At 43.3% G+C, this 18,896-nt stretch overlaps 1 long non-coding RNA gene across 3 annotated transcripts in view; it reads right to left on the bottom strand.

The window, feature by feature from the left end:
- Positions 1 to 18,896, bottom strand: part of LOC133493167 (uncharacterized) — a 45,281-nt gene that overhangs the window by 20,660 nt on the left and 5,725 nt on the right. For all 3 annotated transcript variants that reach the window (XR_009792878.1, XR_009792879.1, XR_009792877.1), the window contains exon 6: positions 13,864 to 13,901. This is a non-coding gene — a long non-coding RNA (uncharacterized LOC133493167). The remainder of the gene's footprint in view (positions 1 to 13,863; positions 13,902 to 18,896) is intronic.

Below are 18,896 nucleotides of genomic sequence, written 5' to 3'. Positions count from 1 at the left end.
GACGCTAACTACTTGAAAGTACTTCATAAACATTTGCGCGCGCCGGCTACTTGACCATTCAGCCCAAGGACGAGGCCCCGAAGCAAAATGAGGTGCAAGTTTCACACAAACAATCGGACGCCTACACAAATGCTTTCTTGCCTTCTGTGTAAAACAAAAAAAAAACAACTTTTTTTCGCATAAATTACATGGACGCAAGAATTGGGACGCCTACAGGGAGTGGAGTTAACGGTTTCTACTTCTCCAGGAAGACTTTTAGAAGGACTTTTAACCCCGCCCCCCTCCATATCTTCTTGAAGGACTTTCCAGCTTGTAATGTTACATTAATAGATCATTTCAGGACACCCCGAGCATGGACAGTATCGCAATAGCCGGGAAGTACCCCCACCTTTCTGGGTGCGTGGAAGTTCCCCTTTTATTCCTCCCCTCCCCCACAGAGATATACACACACAGCTGCTCAACTTTAGCGTACCATTGGTTAAAAATACCCCCCGTGCATACACACCCCGAAGATGCCACACTGGTCCTGATGACAAGTGTCTCAATAAAGGCTCACAGGTTGCCAGTGGGGTCAGAGGTGGGATCTTCGGGCATTGGGGGGCCGATGTGCCCTTGCAAAGGGACATGGTTGGATTTGGGTGTTTTTCCTACACAGTGAGAAGTTGGAGGAGGGCGGGGGGGATAGTCCCTAGGAAACGGAGAAGGGTAGCTGCACCGTGCCAAAAAAAAAAAACAAACCCTCACTTTCCCTCGACACTAAAATTAAATTGAAGATTAGATGGGGACATATGAATTGCACTCCTTCTTTTCCTTTTGGCTTGTCCCGTTATGGGTCGCCACGGCGTGTCATCTTTTTCCAGCTAAGCCTATCTGGTGCATCTTCCTCTCGAACACTCACTGTCCTCATGTCCTCCCTCACCACATCCATCAACCTTTTCTTTGGTCTTCCTCTCTCTCTCTCTCGCTCTTTTGCCTGGCAGCTCCATCCTCAGCACCCTTCTACCAATATACTCACTCTCTCACCTCTGGACACATCCAAACCATCGAAGTCTGCTCTCTCTAACCTTGTCTCCAAAACATCCAACTTTGCCTGTCCCTCTAATGAGCTCATTTCTAATCCTATCCAACCTGTTCACTCCGAGCGAGACCCTCAGCATTTTCAATACTGCTACGTGCAGTTTTGCTTCCTGTTGTTTGTTCTGTGCCACCGCCTCTCATCCGTACATCATGGCCGGCCTCACCGCTGTTTTATAAACTTAACTGAATGAATTGCACCGTTCTTTTAATTAGAATCACATACTTGATGATATCTTCAGGCCCACTTTTATTTTGTGAGGAGTGTGAAGGTGAAATGGAAACATCTAAAAGGAGGAAGTGAGAAAATGTCCCCATGTGCTGGGGGCATGGGGGGGTATTTTGTACGTGAGAGGTTGAGCAGAGGGGAAATCCTCGGGGTGAAAATGCCAATCTTTTTATGTCTTCCAACCCGTTAACCCCCCTTCCCCTCACATCCCCCAGAACTGAGGGTATTTTGAGCATGCGGCTGTGACCCCAGGCATGAGCCCAAGAAAGTGTTGGGAGAATTTTGTCACCTTTTGGACGCAACTGTGATACATTTTTTAATGGGAATATATCATTCGTATGAATACCGTACATAAAAGTCATGGTAAAGCTGGCAGGCGGGCATTTCGTTTTAAAAGGAAGCGATGGGGTGGCAGTCAGTGTTCAGAGGCGTGAATGACTGCAAAGGTGGCAAGGCAAAGGTTCACATTTTAAAACGGTTGCTGGTATTTGTCATGGGAAACCGCAGAGTAGTAAACAACAGTGTGATACATTTATGAGTTTTTTGGGGTTTTTTTTTCCTGTTGAGTCGCAAGGCATTGAAAGTGTTTTAAGAAATCTCTTTGGATCATTAAGTGATTGTTTTTCTTTTTTCTGTCCATAGCATTTAAAACTATTTTGGAATCATCACTTATCTTCATAACTTATTTTAAATAGTTCCTCATTTTTCAATGTTATAATTTGGTTTAATTTTATTGTAATTTGTTTGTACTTTTTCTGTTGTCTATATTATATATTCAATTTACTATAATTTAGAGGTTTTTTTCTGCTGAGCATCTATACCCATTAAAACTGTACCTTTTGAACATTAATTTAAATTTTATTTAAATTTTTACTTACATAGGTATTGTTTATTTTGATCAAAATGTAATTTATCTTTTTTTATTCTTTGTGTGACAACCTCTGAATAAATTTTTTTATTGATTTAGTTTGAGTGTTTACTGATATTTTTTAGTTCAATTTAAGTATATACAATATATATAGTAATTGAAATGTTATTTGAATTTAACATTTTCTCGTGTGTCAATTCACGTCATGTTTAGTTGAAACTGGATATCTGCATTTGCAATACATTATCTTTCCTTCTTTTGAAGCATGTGGAAGTGTAGGTTTAGTTTTCCTTTTTCCCTTTTGCACGTGGACGAGTTATGTGTTTTTAATTCATTTCATTTTCCTTGATTTATTTGGATTTTTGTCTTTGTCCCCTTTGAGCATCTATGCCTAGCATGTGTTTAATTTAATTCATTCCCCCCGACTGCCGTGAGAAAGATAACCGGCACGCTCTGAAAGCAAGCTTGGACAAATGGGCTCTCTGTGCATATTTCAATAAATATGAGACTGAATAAATGCCCACACGCTGGAGCACACTCAAATGGGTCAGGAAATTAATAAGCAGCAATGCATAAGAAGCCTTTTTGTGTGCGCATGTGTGGGTGTGTGTATGTGCGCAGTGGAGCTCTTCACATTCTAATTGGAAAGGGATGAATGAGGCCTGAGCGTGGTTCCACTCCACAGCAGAGTCACCAAAAGGCAATTTGGCGCTTTAATTTACAGCCTTCACTGGGCCTATGAAGGAGGTTCTCACCAACTGTAAGATTTGACTGCCAAGGCATGCAGCACAGGTAGCGGGATCCTCCGTTTGGCCACATTACGTATGCATGCGTATCTTCGTGTGTTTTCCTAATGAGTCGTGATCGCCAAAAGCTAATGCCTCGTCTGGTCCGGCGCGGCTAATGGAGTGCAAGCTGAGGAGTTTGCGTCCATCTTCCGCCGCTGAAATAATTGCTCTCCTTAGCCGACCTCCGCCCCATCTAAAAATGCATTCGAATCCCCTTACGCCTGCGAGTGGGTTACACCAAATCGGTTGCGGGACGCGGTCGCTGCGGGGAGCCGCATGGCGGCTGTTCAGAGACTGAGTCACAACACAACACGCGACGACGGCCGGACATCTTCTGGACAAACACAGAGCCCATCTGCCAACGGTTCACTTATAGTTTACCTCCGGTTCTATGAAGGAAGATTATAAGCGCTATCAGCGAAATACAATTTTTTATCATAAAAACATGACTTCACTCTTCTTAATATTACTGCATCTCACTGGAAGTCACTTCTAGTAGTTGTGTAACTATTTTTCTTATTGTGTGTGTATATGACCATATTATGCTGCCCCCCTGTAGCAAAGTTCCACAAACCAATGACGCAATGACGTTTTCATTCTTTATATTTAGCCTTTAAAAACCTTCGTTTCTCATTTACATCTTGACATTACTGTATGTTTTTTAATTAAATACATTGTTGTAGAATTTTTGTTTGCTCACTAAAAAAATATGACAAAAACATCGATTAGATTTTGAGGGGGGGGGTGTAACGGATTAATGACATTTCCATTCGTTTCTTTGGGAAAGATGATTTGAGAATTAAACTTGTATGTCAAGGCGCCACTGAATTGAATACTTATGAGGACTAACAATTGTGCTTCATGCAAGATCTTACAAACACTCTCTCTCACACACACACACACACACGCACGGACACACTGGATCTTTTCTTCCTCCTCGGCATCTCTCGCTCCTGCCGCCATTCAAACAAGACTGTGAGGGCTGTAATTATGGGAAGGAAACCGTTTATTTATAGCCGGCCCAGGATCAACGGCAGAACAACTCGTCGTGTGGCATTGAGGGGGAAGGGGGTTCCAGTTGGCAGTTGCGAGGGGTGGGTGTGGTTATATTTAACCGCACTGCAATGTCAACACGTGGCATGCGACGTTGCCATGGTTTCCCCACAGAGACAGGGCGGCCGCTCGCTTATCAGCACGGCGCACAGACGGACGCTTCGACTGGAAGAAAATGCAAAGATGGTCCCCGGTGGTCTCAAACATCCCACTCTGAACTTTAGCTGTCCTTCATTCACCCCAGACCCAATCCCGAATGCAACATCCTGCTCGGGCGCGCTGATATTTGCATTAGCTGATTAAATTATTACGGTTCTTGACATGTGAACACAAACACTGGACACAAGCTTCCATTCTTGAACGGATTTCGGGTCCTCCCCCGTTGGCCGTCTGGGCCCTGAAGGGAAGTCATTGTTCATGTCATTAGCGGCATTGTATAGATCCCAAAAGGATGCGTCAATGAGTGCGCTAATTTGATGACATCAAATGGGGTGATTGTTCATTTGTAAGGAGATGGAATATTTCTGGACATCTGTTACATCCGCCACAAAATTTTAAAAAAATGCGTAGCGTGTCTTTTTGACATGAAAAATAGCGCTCTATAATATTGTAATTTATAAAAACATAGTAAGGACATCATAAAGATGCAAGACTTGAATTGAAATTTTGCTGCATGTTTATGCTTCAGATGAATGGACATTGTGCTGCTCCTATTCTGTGGGCATCTGGGGGATGTATAACAGATATATGGATATGGATATGGATATAGACAGTCACAACCACTCAGTATGCTACAGTAATATTAATCATTCTTCACACAGGAGTCATATTTTCTGCGTTGAATTTGAGACTACATAGTCTTGAGTCTTCATGTTCTCTTGATTCGCGACCACTCCAGTCAGGTACTATACTATAGGGAATGGTTGAGTTGACTCATGCTAAGGCTTGACTATGTTCAGCTAAGTTACGTTATTATTATTTATAGATTGTATGGTATGCTATGGTATGGGATTAAAGGAAAGTGACTGAAATAACAATTAGAATGTGTGTCTCCAGTAAAATAACACACGTTGGTAGAAGCCGCCCAGGGCTAAATTGGTCTGACGTACAGTTTAATATCCCGCACCCCCACCACGTCGCTCACACTCAGGTCTAATGGCCCCCCTCGGAAGGTGTCAAGGCTCCCGTCAGGCGTGCGACGCGGACACCGCCGTGACACATCCGCCAACGCTCGCTGTGTTATCTTCAGGTCCAGCCGGATTGAGTTGAAACTCACAGTAAAGCATAAGTAGGGCGAGACGAGTGGGGGTGGGGGGCTGACCTCTTCACTCCCATTCGTCAAATCGCATTGATTAGCTAAAGCACCTTAAACTACCGCTTTCATTAGCAGGACAACGCAGAGGATGAGAAGTGTCACTGATATTGCAACATGCTAAGCGGCGGTGCGTAGTATTTACGCCACTATATAACTGCATGTAGGGCATTATGTGCATTCATAAGGTGCCTTAGTACTGTATTCAAAAGCACCATAAAGAAATAGTACACATGTAAGCAACTAATATAACATGCAGAAGCCAAAAGTGGCTCTATTGGAAGTAAATAATGTACTGTATGTAATACGAATGTGATTTCGGACTGGGGTTCAAATAATGATTCAGATCGATTTCTTGATGTCAAAAGAGGGTAAAAAATGAAAACTGGGGAAAAAGTCATTCCCAAAATAGCCCCCACTTTTTCATATGCATGCATGTGCAGCCCACCTCCCCCCCATCGAGACAAAGGGTGTGCATCAAGGCCGCCTTATTAGTGCGCACGTGAGTCTCGTGTGACGTTTGCACCAAAATAGATCACAAGTCTCCTCCGGCGGGTCTTTTGACTCATCAAAGTGGATATATTCTCTGTAAATGCTGATCCAGAAATACAACAGAGACGCAATGAATGAGGTGAATTTACAAAACTGAAAAAAGCTGCTTTGAGTGACAGCCCCCACTCAGAAGTTCTTTTTAAGGACCGGCTTGGATTTAGGGGAAGCATTCACTTGAGTTGAATCAGGATGAGGGACGCTGACAATACAAACGTGTGTAAAGTCAGTCCATTGGAACGTGTAACAACCGGGCAAAACATTAGGTACACTTGTGCACTCCGCTACAAGAGCTCGATATATTTAAAAAAAAAAAAAAAAAAGATTCCTGAACGGTGACACTTAAAAGCAGGAAAAGAGATTCTCGAGGAAAAAAAAAAAACTCGTTAATGTCAGCGGATGATTGTGTTGATGAGGTTGACATTTGCAGCCGAGGGACAAGCAGCACACAGGCAGTGTGTGTGAAAAAATATTTCAAGACATTGGTGCAGAGGAACCAAAGGACCTGAAACGAGTTGCGGTGACTGTGTGACTGCTCCCTAATACAAAATAATAAAGATGAGAAATACTGTATGTAGTCTGGCTGCCATGATGCCATGCAAGGAAAAGCCTTCTAGAACAACTTAAACGTATTAGGGGTTATCAAGAGACATTTGAGGTAGTTGTGAAGTCACAATTTGATTTCTCTTGATCTCATTTTTTTTATATCTCATGCAATCCTGGCATTTGATTAGGGGTGTGTAGACTTGTACACTCTTCAACATTTATCGCAAGGGTTCAATGTATATTATGTAAACATGCTTAAGCTCCAGGTTTTATTTAAATTAGAAAGAAAATAAAGCTGGATGAAAACAAACTAGGCATCGTAATCATCATGAACACCTATAACGCTAATGTTGCCAATGTTAGCGATTGCGTAGCACTGATAGACTCGTGTAGCTTGCTACGCTACAGATGCAGCATAATCTGACAATATGTTAATGGGGCTGCATGCGTGCACAGTTGCAATCAATTACGTGTGCAATGTGGCGTGTGCGTATTTTGCATAGCCCCGCCCACATACGTGTGCACGCACATGCACACAAGAAGTGTACATTTCTTTTCCCACAAGCCTTCAAATTGATTTATCCATTTGATGTTCACTGAGGTGTGAACTAATCCCTACACACAGCTCTGGGCAAAACTCACAAATGTGGACACGCACGCACACAAAAAAAAAAACGCAAACACCTCCAACACAACAATGTAATGCCCTAATAGCCTCCAATTAAGATAGCTAGGCTAAGTAACAAACTTGAGTTCGCTAACAAATGTTTATATCACAAGTCCTGACGTCAACTTTCTGGTTTATGATTATGATGTTTGTTTGCGGTGGTGCGAAGGGAGCGTGATGAAACGTGACTGGCCGCATTAAGGTGCCGCAACCCACGCGCGGGACGCGGCAGCACCCGCACGAGGGGCACGGGCGCGCACGCACACACGCACGCACGCACACACACACACACACACGCTTCCCTTCACGGGCCAGCTCACTAATGTGCTGGGACGTAGAGCCCGCTCGGCCCACTCCGACTCATCTGTCTGATGGGAAACAGCAATGGACTCGCAACCCTTCATTTGCTGCAGTATAGCGAGAATAAGTCTTGCTGCTATTAAAAGTACAATATTTCTGTCGAGTCTGGAAATGGTTTTTCGCTGAATTATTACGATTTCACAATTGTCACTGCATTAAAGGTGAGACAAATGCTGCCCTGCTACACTGATAAACAGAAAATTGACAATGTGCTCCCTCCTACGTGTTCCAGTTAAGAGGCTGAGGGATAACTGGGGAGAGGTGAGGAATAAGCCCTCAAAATATGGCAAACAGAATATGGTTCTGAAACACACAAAATGCCAATCAAAGATGAAACATGGTTGCTTGACTGTTGTCCAGGTTCTGTCCTGCTGTAACCCCTCCGGGTGCTCTCAGGAACTAAGTGGATTGTCTTGAGATGCAAACAATTGATGCACATCACGGCAGAGGCTCCTTTTTTAAAAAAAAAAAAAAAAATGTAATCTGTCACGGATTAGCGAGCACCCGAGTTTGAGATTTGACCCAGCAATATAATCCTTTGTGTTGATCTAACGTAATCTGATTTCTCTCAATTACTTTGTCTTTAAAATACACGGAGGCGGCCGCTAAAGTGAACAACGGCCCCGGCGTGCTACTTGAGTCGTACTTGGTATCGTTGCATTCAAATTTAATGCGATGAGCTCCTTCAATGCGTCGCTTAATCCAATATTTCCCCACCTTCGTTCTGGACCATCTAATGACATGAAATATGAGCGCTGTATAAAACAATTTTGCCTTTGCAACGGTAATAACGCTCCGTTTCGATTAGCTCTGTCAGAGAGAAGGAAAGAAAATGAATAAACAGATAATGTGAGTGCACAGGTGTGCTGATAGCTGAGGATGTGGCTGTATTCAGAATTAATCTAGAACATTCTTTCTCATATTAAATGGGAACCGTGTACTTCCTGTCCCCATTTAAAGAGCCTCTGATTAAAACCTAATTCATGTCAGATGTTCTAGAAAGCTCTTCATGCTATTTTTGTCATTCTTGCAGAAGCCTGAATATTTTTTTGTGTCCACTAACTGCTATTTGGAACAGTTTGGTTACTAAATTGAGTTGTACAAGTTTGTAGGTGACGTTGTTGAACAAAGCTTTGAATTACTTTATCTTGGGCTCATATTGCGTGGAGGCTTTTTCTAACTACTCTACCCTATTACATGATGTTTGAAAAATGTATTTATAGATCTCTACAATATTTCACTTAATAAAAACAAATAGCAATGACAATCATTTAAATGTAAAGAAATTAAACAGAGGTCAGCAGTGCTCAAAATAATTTTACGCATGTATTACATCACCACGGCCGCCCCTCCCCTCGTAGGAGCTAATCTTTTAGCAGTGATGGAATCATTTGACCTAAAAATGACATCAATGGAGGATTTTATCATATTCAGACAAGAGGAGAAGATCAAATCAGAGGACAGACAAAGTAGAGCCAAGCTCCAGATAGCATTTTTATGGCCTGTGATTGCACCGGGCAGACGGGCCTTGCTATCGATCCGATCTTTCAAACTCATTCGAGTCCAAAGAAGAGTCTATAACGGTGCCCCGCTAATGCAATATGGGACGCGCGGCCCCTCGTTTGTCATAGTAACCTGACTTGGAGGAGTTAAATATAGCCGCTTCCGGTTTAGCAGAGGAAGGGATTTCAGCTTCTATTCTTAGCATGACGTCCTTTGCATCAAAGCAGACGGGCACGCGTGTAATCAATGGCGACCAGGAAATAAATAATTGCCGTGGCGGGCGCACAGCGGGTGATAAATTCGCTCGAAGCTAAGTAGCCATATTGCATGTTTCCTAATACAACTTCTTCATATAATAACATAGTATTGACATCATCGTACATTATGTAAAGAAATAAAAATTTTGCAAGCATAGAGACAAGTGAAGAAGAGTTTCATGACGGATTCAATAAGATGCCAACATATTACTATTTTTTTTGCAGAAGATAAAGAAAATATACTGAGATTGTTAAATTGTCTATCTAAATGTGTAGCGCCACTGTTTGCATTGCTTGAATTGTTATAAAACCGCCACAAAGATGCTATTCGTTAGCCCGTCTATGGTGTTGTCCACGAGGTTTTAGCATTAATCTAACAGAATTGCGCGGTTGTTTTAAATACACTATGTAATTGTTAGTTTGTTTAATTTCAATTTTGCTTCAACTGGAAATGTCATTAAATGCCTTGATGCACGTTTTTATCTTATATAATATCTGGCGGTACCGCTATTGTCTCACACTCACACCTGGGCTCAGGTGTTTTTGGGACCTACCATGTCCAGATAACTGAATGTCATACACACAAACAAGCAAAGTACACAAGCGCACCCGCGAGCGGACCTGACATTTTTTCCCCCTCCTCTCCTGGCCTCCAATGCCAAATTGAGTACAGGATAGTGGTGTGTGTGTTGACAGATGATACGCTTAAAGCCAACGCCGCCCACAGACGCTCCCGGTGTCAGCGGGTTTCATCACAAGGCCACTGACTTTTGTCAAATGAACAATCCACAGTTTGTCATGGTCATATTTGATGGCTGTTTATCATATACTTGTTTATCACAAACCTCTAAACCAAAAAAAAAAAAAAAAAAGCAAATTTTTCCATTTATTGTCATTCTAAGCCACTTTAACATGATGTGCAACATGTAGATTATTTGCTGGATGATTTTTTTTTTTTCAAGAATAATTTTTACAACATCCAACTCACAAGCGTCACAACGGTAAGGCGTAGACAAAAGGACGACAGAAGAACCGAGCTGCGACAGGTGCTTTTGTCAATGCAGCATCGCCAAACTCTCCCTAGCTCTCATCCGCCACAGTCAGAGAAAACGAAGGACCGGACAACTGCGACGACTGATCCGGGGGCCAATTTACAATGTTCCGCACGATCACTACCAGGAGATGGTAGGACCACAGGAAAATATGAAAGTATATGACCAAGGGCGATCTATTTCAGGGTTGGTAATCTGCGCGCGGCAGGGGTGTCTTTACATGTCACCATGACGCCACCCGGCTACAAAGGGAAATAAATGGCAGAAATCAATAGACGGCGGGGCCTTTCCTAGCATGATGTCACTTCACAGAGTGCCGGGGCGTATATCGTGTGGTGACCTCATCGGGGTGCATTTGGAAATAAAACAGAAGGCGACACTAGTGAGGATAAGCAGTAAGGAGAAAGGATGGATGGATAGATGGATGGATGGATGGATGGATGGATGGATGGATGGAGCAACCGTACTATACTGCGGTATGTGAGGGCGCATCTGTGCTTTGAGGTTGAAGGATGGCAAGCGGTGTCGAGGTCAACGTGACTGATGAACCGAGCATGGCATGACGCTCAAGAGTGAAGGCTAAGAATAAGAAGTGGAGCAATCCCCATGGCGGCCGTAAAATAGAGCAAATGACCACGAACACTAGTGTCGTCATGGCTACTACTTCCTCGTCCTCGTGAGCCTTTCTCCTGCTATACAGTACACTGCATTAGCTAATCAGGCTAGTCTGTTGCACATACAGAACATGATTTATGGTACATTAGGGATGGATTGCGTGCAAAAATATGCTTTGTACTGGGTCAAAGACACTGCGCAACATGAAATCTAGAAGGCATGTTGATCGTGACCTAGAAAGAAAGTCTCAAAAAGCCATCCCCGAAAAGACACAGGAAGCCTGGCGCTTGGATTTTAAGCGAACTTTATAGGGTGAGTTTGGGGGTTGGAGTCCTAACCTGCTCCCGTTTCTTTTGAAAATTCAGCCCCCAAAGCAGGTTTCATTTAGCAATATGAAACTTGGTAGTGATGTCTATTATGGGCAGACTCCCAAAAAACTCAAGAAGCTATGCCTGAAAAGGCAAACTAATAAGAATAGCTTGAAGATCCCCTTTTAGGCATCAGACATAGCTGAATTGATTGATAAATGTATTTTTACAAGGCAGTATGGCCAAAGCCGAGCAGCATCGAGTGATGCTCTAAAAGGATCCCAAAGACAATCCGCCTGTTCCCTCGGCTTGGGTGTACACGGTCACTTTGTAAGGGCCGAATGTGGGCCAGTAAATCAAGCCTGTTGCACTTATTCAAGCAGCGATCACGACATGCATTCAGCAAGTGAATGAAAGCCATCTTGCTAATAAAGACAGAACAGCGTATTATTCCTCAGTCTCTGGAGGGCACGCCGCATCTACCGCTTGATGAAAAGAACGCAGCTACCTTGGAAAATAAAGTATCTTCCCCCACGCCCCCCCCCCCCCACTGCTGCCGTCACTCGATTATTTGCTACCTTTTCAAAAGGCCTTTGTGAAGGCTGCTCGCAAATGCAGCGTGCATTGCTGCTTGGGAAAAAGGTTCATTTTGTGCGTGTTTTTTTTTTTTTCAAAGCTAATTACACCAGGTGGTGATTCTTCAACTATTGGGTTAGAGCAGCCATGACCTCCCCAAGGGCATGTTGGAAATTCATAAGTTGCGCGTGGTGAAGGACGTGACACACTGGACAAACATGACTCTCAATAAACAGTTGGTGGTGTGCGGCATGATCCATTTTTACCGACACGTACTGTCGACACACGCCGGTGCTTGCCCAAAGACGGACCCTCACTGTGTTCTTAAATGATCTGCCTCCAAAAACGCGCGTTACATTTCCTTTAAAAACATCACATTTGCGTACCGCACCTTTTCAAAACTCATTTCCTGGTCTCTTGCCATCTTCCGCTATAATGGAAAATAAATGAGTAGGTGTCACTTTGATGACATAATCTCTGACGCGGGTTTGCCTAAAGTTGGCGAAGCGAGCGAAAATGGCCGTGCTGCAACACAAGTAATTGCCGGGATTGATCGTGGGAATAAGTGGACTGTTTCTATGGCAACCGCCACCGGACCGGTGCGGCCGATGAGGGATTGATCGACGGCCGCGCACGCCCCGAGTGTGGAAAAGTGTAATTTGAGGAGCGCCTCCTTCTGACTTTGTAGTAAACAGTAATTGATTAGTGATTATACGCTGGAATTGTTTTCTGTCATCAGCCAGGCAATTAATTAGATGACTAAAAGCCCCCGGAGGACGGCTTGTTGGGCAGAGCGCGTTTCGTTTCGAGAGAGGAACGCCTCCGCCACTTAGTGTCCTCGGTTTTTTGGACTCGGACTGTCAAGACACCCGCTGACCGCCGCGGGGGTGCCTTCACTTTCTGAATAACAACATGAGACACCGAGGTTTGTAAAGGAAAACATTTTCTCCACATGAAGACATTTATAAGCTGTCAAAGCAACCCTCAGACCATACCTTGAGGGATATTTAAATGTAATTTATGTGCATTAATTTTTTGGTGCTTCACTACTTAAATGGTGATCAAGAACAAAAGTGTATGGTGAAGGTGTGTAGCCGACTATACATTTCCCACTCAAGAACAGATCTCTGTTGTCTAATAAAAACATCTTCAAAAATTCATCCAGAAAAATCATAATAATCATTTGGAAAGTCCAGATGAAATTGCCACAATTACATTCGTACACCTGCTATCTGAATCTTAAGCTTTTGAAAAACTTAAATCTACCATCAAATAAAACATCATCCTGCGGCTCTACTCATTAAATTTATCCAGAGCTGATCCCACCAAACGTTATTTCACACTGCTTATAAAATGAAAATATTACAATCCAGTCTCTTGATGTCGCCTGGGCTCGTTACTAATTTGCACCAACTGGAATACATGTCAATATTAACGTTTGCATGTGTGCTCCGCAAAGGTGTACAGATTTGACTTTGACGCAACCTATAGATAACCTCCAGCCTTTTGACTTTTAACGCCCGAAAATTTTATTCCAACCCCCAAAGAGAGGAGCTGGCAGACGATTGGGCGGTTGGAAGAAAGTCACCCTTGCTTGTATCCAACCCGCCTCTTTTGCCGTCCCTCCAGTGTCAAAACGTTCCACGCCCTTGTCTGCCTCATCGACTAGTGATGAACTTTCAGTGAGCGCGCACGCCAGTAGGAACGACATCCCCGATAGCTAATTCGACGTTGGCCGCGCCGTCTCTCTCCAAATGTCACAAGCGAGGCGCGAGCATCCCGGGGACAATGAGTGGCATTGGGTTTCGCAGGGAGACTTAGCGGCACCCAAACTTAGAACTGACTCCCCAAGGATGCCGGTATGTGTGCGTGTGTGCGCGTGGATATACATAGTAAAATTTGCTTCTTCACAACAGGATGTTATGCAATTTTCGGAATTCGGATGTTGGCGACGTTGCATGGTACAAGCGACAGTTTGACAATGACTTTTGACCAACCAGAGGTTCATGTTTTAGTCGTCCAAGCCGATAGGGGGCAGCACAACACGCGTGCACAATAACTTCCCTTAACGTTGACAAATCAGCGGAATTAGGGTGAATCACTCACCTCGCTGTGATGTTCTCAGTCGGCTCGCTGTCGCCTTCCTGTGGAACAAAGTGCAATTGGATTAACAACAACAAAAACTGCAGACAAGGCCCTCCTTCATGGGTAACATTTCAAATTTTCCTTCACTTTGATGATGTCAAAGTAGCGCATCAGCCACTGCAGCGGATGGGTACTCAAAACCTGTTTTTGTCTATGTGCATGAATGTTGGGCACCAAAGTCACTATAGAAGAAATCTGTTAAACATTTTTGTTCTTCCATGTGATGACTTCAAAGTTGAGCATCAGTGACTACAGCGGACTACTCTGTCAACTCATACACAGCTATGGACTTTTCTTTTGCATTTACAACAGCTGACCAGTGGGTGGGAGTCTATGGGATGATGGGGCTGCGTCCACTGTGGTGACTGATGCTCAAATCAGCATCAGTACTAAGCTGTATATTAGTCAAAACCATTCTGACAATAATAACCCTCATTTCCCATACCACTGACAACATAATGTGAAGCTAAGCCAAATGGGATGTGCCAGTATCCCATATCATGAGCGCTTCTACGGACACACACACCCAACAACAGGCTGACAAGGAATTACCCAAACCCTGGGAAAAGAAAAAAAAAAAAAAAAAAAAAAAAAAAAAGAGATGAAAAAACACCCGCCTGCCCGTACGCCCGATCGTCCAGGGGCAAAGTGAACCGCCCTCGAGTCAAAGTGACACGTTCGACAAACACTGAGGTCACCGGGATGCGCTGCGTTTATACAATCTGTTACTCATACTTGACTCACGGCAAATGGGGAGCGAGTCATTACAGGATTCGGGCAAGATTAGAGAGGGACACTTTTAGATGAAAATATTTTCAACAAACTGGAGAGACAAACTGAAGACAGTCAATCCTACTGGAGACAACATCAGCTAGTCTCACGTGAATGGCCGGGAAACAGTCAAAGTTCGTAGACGGACACTGTAATGTATTGTAAAGTTGCATATATCAACATATTTTGATTCTTACTATTTTTACACCACCTAAAATAAATTCATCAAAAATGAACCCAACTTCTTTTCCCTAAAAAGTACATTTCATATCATTGTAAACCACTGTAATGTTATTTGAACATTAAAGCAGTCGGGAACAGTAGCAAGTTTATAGATGCATCCATTGGCGGGTACATGGCGCATAAATCACTAAGGATAGTACATACAGTACATTCATCACTCAGATAATTCGTAGAATAAATAAATCGAAACTCTGTTACACAAAACTAGTTGCCAGTGCGACTAAACAGGAAGCAATATTCAAGTTAAATTTCTTTGGAGAGGACTGTCGTGGGGAATGACGTCGGGCACAAACGTGAGGATGAGGCAAGCATCCCACCCCCCACCCCCACCTCTGAGGGAGGGAAGAGCTCCTATGTTGTCACAAGTGAATACAAGAACTCCTTACAATGAATCTCTATTTCCTGGATGGTGGGGAAGATTTGTTGGGGGGGGGGGGGGGGGGCCTAAAAATAACCCCAGTGTATTTGTACAGAGTGTTTGCCATGCTGAATCTAATCAGTCAATCTCTCCGATGAGACTAAATCACAACATTTGAGCACCCTTATTAAGTTCCCCCTGCCCGGACGGACACACACACACACACACACACGTGCCAGTGGTCATCACACACCTCTGCAGGGGATTTCACCCTACACTCCAAAACAAGAAGAGACAGCCCCCCCCATGTTGGGACCGCTGGCTGAGACAGAATCAAGCAACTCTTCACTCCTCTTTGCAATGCTGACGCCATCACTCGTGATTATTTACATTATAATTACAGTTACACACACAACACAGCACCTTCGCTGTAGAGGGGCGGGCGTTGATGGGGAGCGCCGCCGTGTGGCGGGGGGAGTGCCGCCGTCTCCACTGCACTCCACGGAGTCAAAACGATTTTGTCATGCAGGGTAAATACCCAGCCTCCCATACTCATTTATTCTAAGCACACACACACACAAACAAACAAACAAACAAACACACGCATACATTCACATCACACACACACACAACCCGCAGAGAGCGCTGCCAGGCAACGCCGTGCAAACACAAAACGCACATGACTCACGCGTTGTCTCGATGTGCAGCATTTCTGCTTCTGGAAATTGAAGAATGCAGTATAATACGTGTAGTGATGTAGAATCAATGATTACTAATCACATCAGTTCGTCTAAGAATAAGATTTTTCGTGATACACGCACTATAGTTTGAGAATCACTGGTATAACATTACATTTTTATGATTATATGACAGATTTGTATTGTAAAATTACATACATCTTCAACATATTTTGATTCTTACTATTTTTACTCCAAGCACCACCTAAAATAAATTCATCAAAAATGAACCCAACCTCTTTTCCCTGAAAAGTACATTTCATATTATTGTAAACCACTATGTTTTTTTTAGAATTAAAACTACTTAAAAATTGGGAAATTAACAAAAAAAAATTAAGTAATTAATTATAATATCTTGCTCATGAAACGTGAATAACAACTGTAGGCAGTTCTGAAAGACAAATGGAAATGCATTAAACTGAAAGTTAAAGACAACCGAACCGAGTAAGGGCAGTGATTGATACGCATACCACTAGAGGGAGCCCACACACCACTTATGGTATTAGTGCCAAACTTTGAGAAGCACTCTTCTACATTGATGTAGGATTTTATGTTATTATCCAAAAATATTGAGCTATTTTATTCAACCACATAATGAAAAAATACTGTTTTTAAATTTTTTTTTTCTACATGGTGTTCAGAAAGTCACTGTGTGTTTTATAACTTTTCAAAAATTATACTAATTTAGAGAACAATATACTTCCATTCTGATTACTGCACAATTTAAATGTCTGTTACAGTTTTTTTTTTTTTTGCAAAAAGTAATTCCTCTACCGCAAGAAACGTTTGTAAATGGAAGTTTGGGATTTGAGAGGAAGTGCTGGTTGGATGTAAACCCAAATGATCACTTGCTTAATGACCTTTTGTGCCAATACGGGCAAATTAATGAGCTGTGATATTCAATTATACACCAGCGCCTCTAATCAATGCGACACTTTGGAGAGACAAACACGGGGAACGCTCGAGAAGGACTTGCTCGTTTAGGAGTGGCTTTTTGGCACGGGGAGCCGTATCATTTGCATAATCATGAATAGCAGATACAGTTGTCAGGGGAAACGGACGAGGGAGAGAAGCCACAGAATGCTGCAGTGATGAGCGGAGACGCAACGCGCTCTGCAGCAGCACAAGTGCAACAACTACTTTCTGAATGAAGTTTGGAGGGGCAACTTCAATTGAATTTTGCAGCGGGGGGAAAAAAATTATTATTTCGGTAGCTGAGGAGCATAACTGCCCACGTCATTTTAACATACTGTCACAATATCAGTAAAATAAAAAATATATAAAAACACAAACTGCTTGTTGTGGATTCTCAGCAAAGGTTGGCTGAAGGCAACTTGGGGTCTTCTTGTTTGCTGAATCTGTTTTCGAAAATGTTCAAAAATGTTGTCCATCCATTTTCTTTGCCGCTTATTCTTATGAGGGTCAGAGGGAGTGCTGGAGCCTATCCCAGCTGTCAACGGGCAGGAGGCGGGGACACACCCTGTACTGGTCGCCAGCCAATCACAGGGCACATGGAGACAAACAGCTGCACCCACAATCACACCTAGGGGCAATTTTGAGTGTCCAATTAATGATGCATGTTTTGGGGATGTGGGAGGAAACCGGAGCGCCCACCCAGAGAAAACCCACGCAGGCACGGTGAGAACATGCAAACTCCACGCAGGCGGGGGATTGTACCCAGGTCCTCAGAACTGTGAGGCCAATGCTTTACCAGCTGATCCACCGTGCCGCCCAAAAATAATGTTTTTCGAACAATTTGGTATTTTCATATTTTCTGTTGTAAATTAAAGTACAAGAACAGAAATCTCAATTGTTCAAAGATATGTGGACCTTTTTGGGTAAGAAATTAAATCTGCATCCAGAGTTTTATAGATGGGGAGAACTTATGAAGTTGTAAATTTAATACTTTAGTTTTTTTACATCCATACATTGCGAATTATTTCAAATTTACAATTTGCATAAATTAGAGCTTTTAATTCAAAACCCTGTACCAAAAATATTTTGGGGGAAGTTGTGCCAATGAAAATATATTTTAAAAAATGTTTTCCCGACTAAATTTGATCTGAACATCCATCCATTTTCTTAGCCGCTTATCCTCACAAGGGTCACGGGGAGTGCTGGAGCCCATCTCACCTGTCAATGGATACACCCTGAACTGGTTGCCAGCCAATCACAGGGAAAATAGAGAAACAGCTGCACTCATAATCACACTTAGGGACAATTTATAGAGTCTCCAATTAATGTTTCATGTTTTTGGGATGTGGGAGGAAACCGCAGTGCCCACCCAGAGAAAGCCGACGCAGGCACGGGCAGAACATGTAAGCTCCGCACGGGTGGGTCCGGGTTCTAACCCGGGACCTCAGAACTGTGAGGCCAACGCTTTACCAGCTGATCCAACGTGCCGCCTGATGTGAACATATACCGGTATATATATATTTTTAAGATAAAAATACTGTTGCAAACTTCAAAACTAGTAACTGGAAGTTAGGTCCAATTAGCTGAATTTGTTGGTCAACTGTTGCCAACGTTTGGCACAAAGTGACATCTCACAAAAAAATGTGTTTCTCCTTTCCCGGGGGCGCCGCACCGTCACGTTGTTTTGCCGTCCCTCGGATGCCCTCCTCTCCCATCTGTGTCATCTCCCCCCCTACGCCGCCTCTACCTGCCTCACTCAGACATTTCGTTCCCTCTGCCTCCGTCAGCCCTCCCACGGCTGAAAAAAAAACATTCCCGCAAACTGGGCGGTAAAGAGGTAAGCCGGACCCCACCTCAGCGTGGTGCCCAGGACCCACTTTTTCACTGCAAAGTGCCCAGCAAGTGTAGTGATTTTATTTAATTTTTTTTAGTGCTGTCACTTTGCCATTTTTGCCCCCATCTCCAGGCGA

This window comes from Syngnathoides biaculeatus, chromosome 20 (genome assembly GCF_019802595.1).
Source record: "Syngnathoides biaculeatus isolate LvHL_M chromosome 20, ASM1980259v1, whole genome shotgun sequence".
NCBI classification, from domain to species: Eukaryota; Metazoa; Chordata; class Actinopteri; order Syngnathiformes; family Syngnathidae; genus Syngnathoides; species Syngnathoides biaculeatus.
Note: the sequence above shows the minus strand (reverse complement) of the source record. Positions and strands in the feature narration are given on the sequence as shown.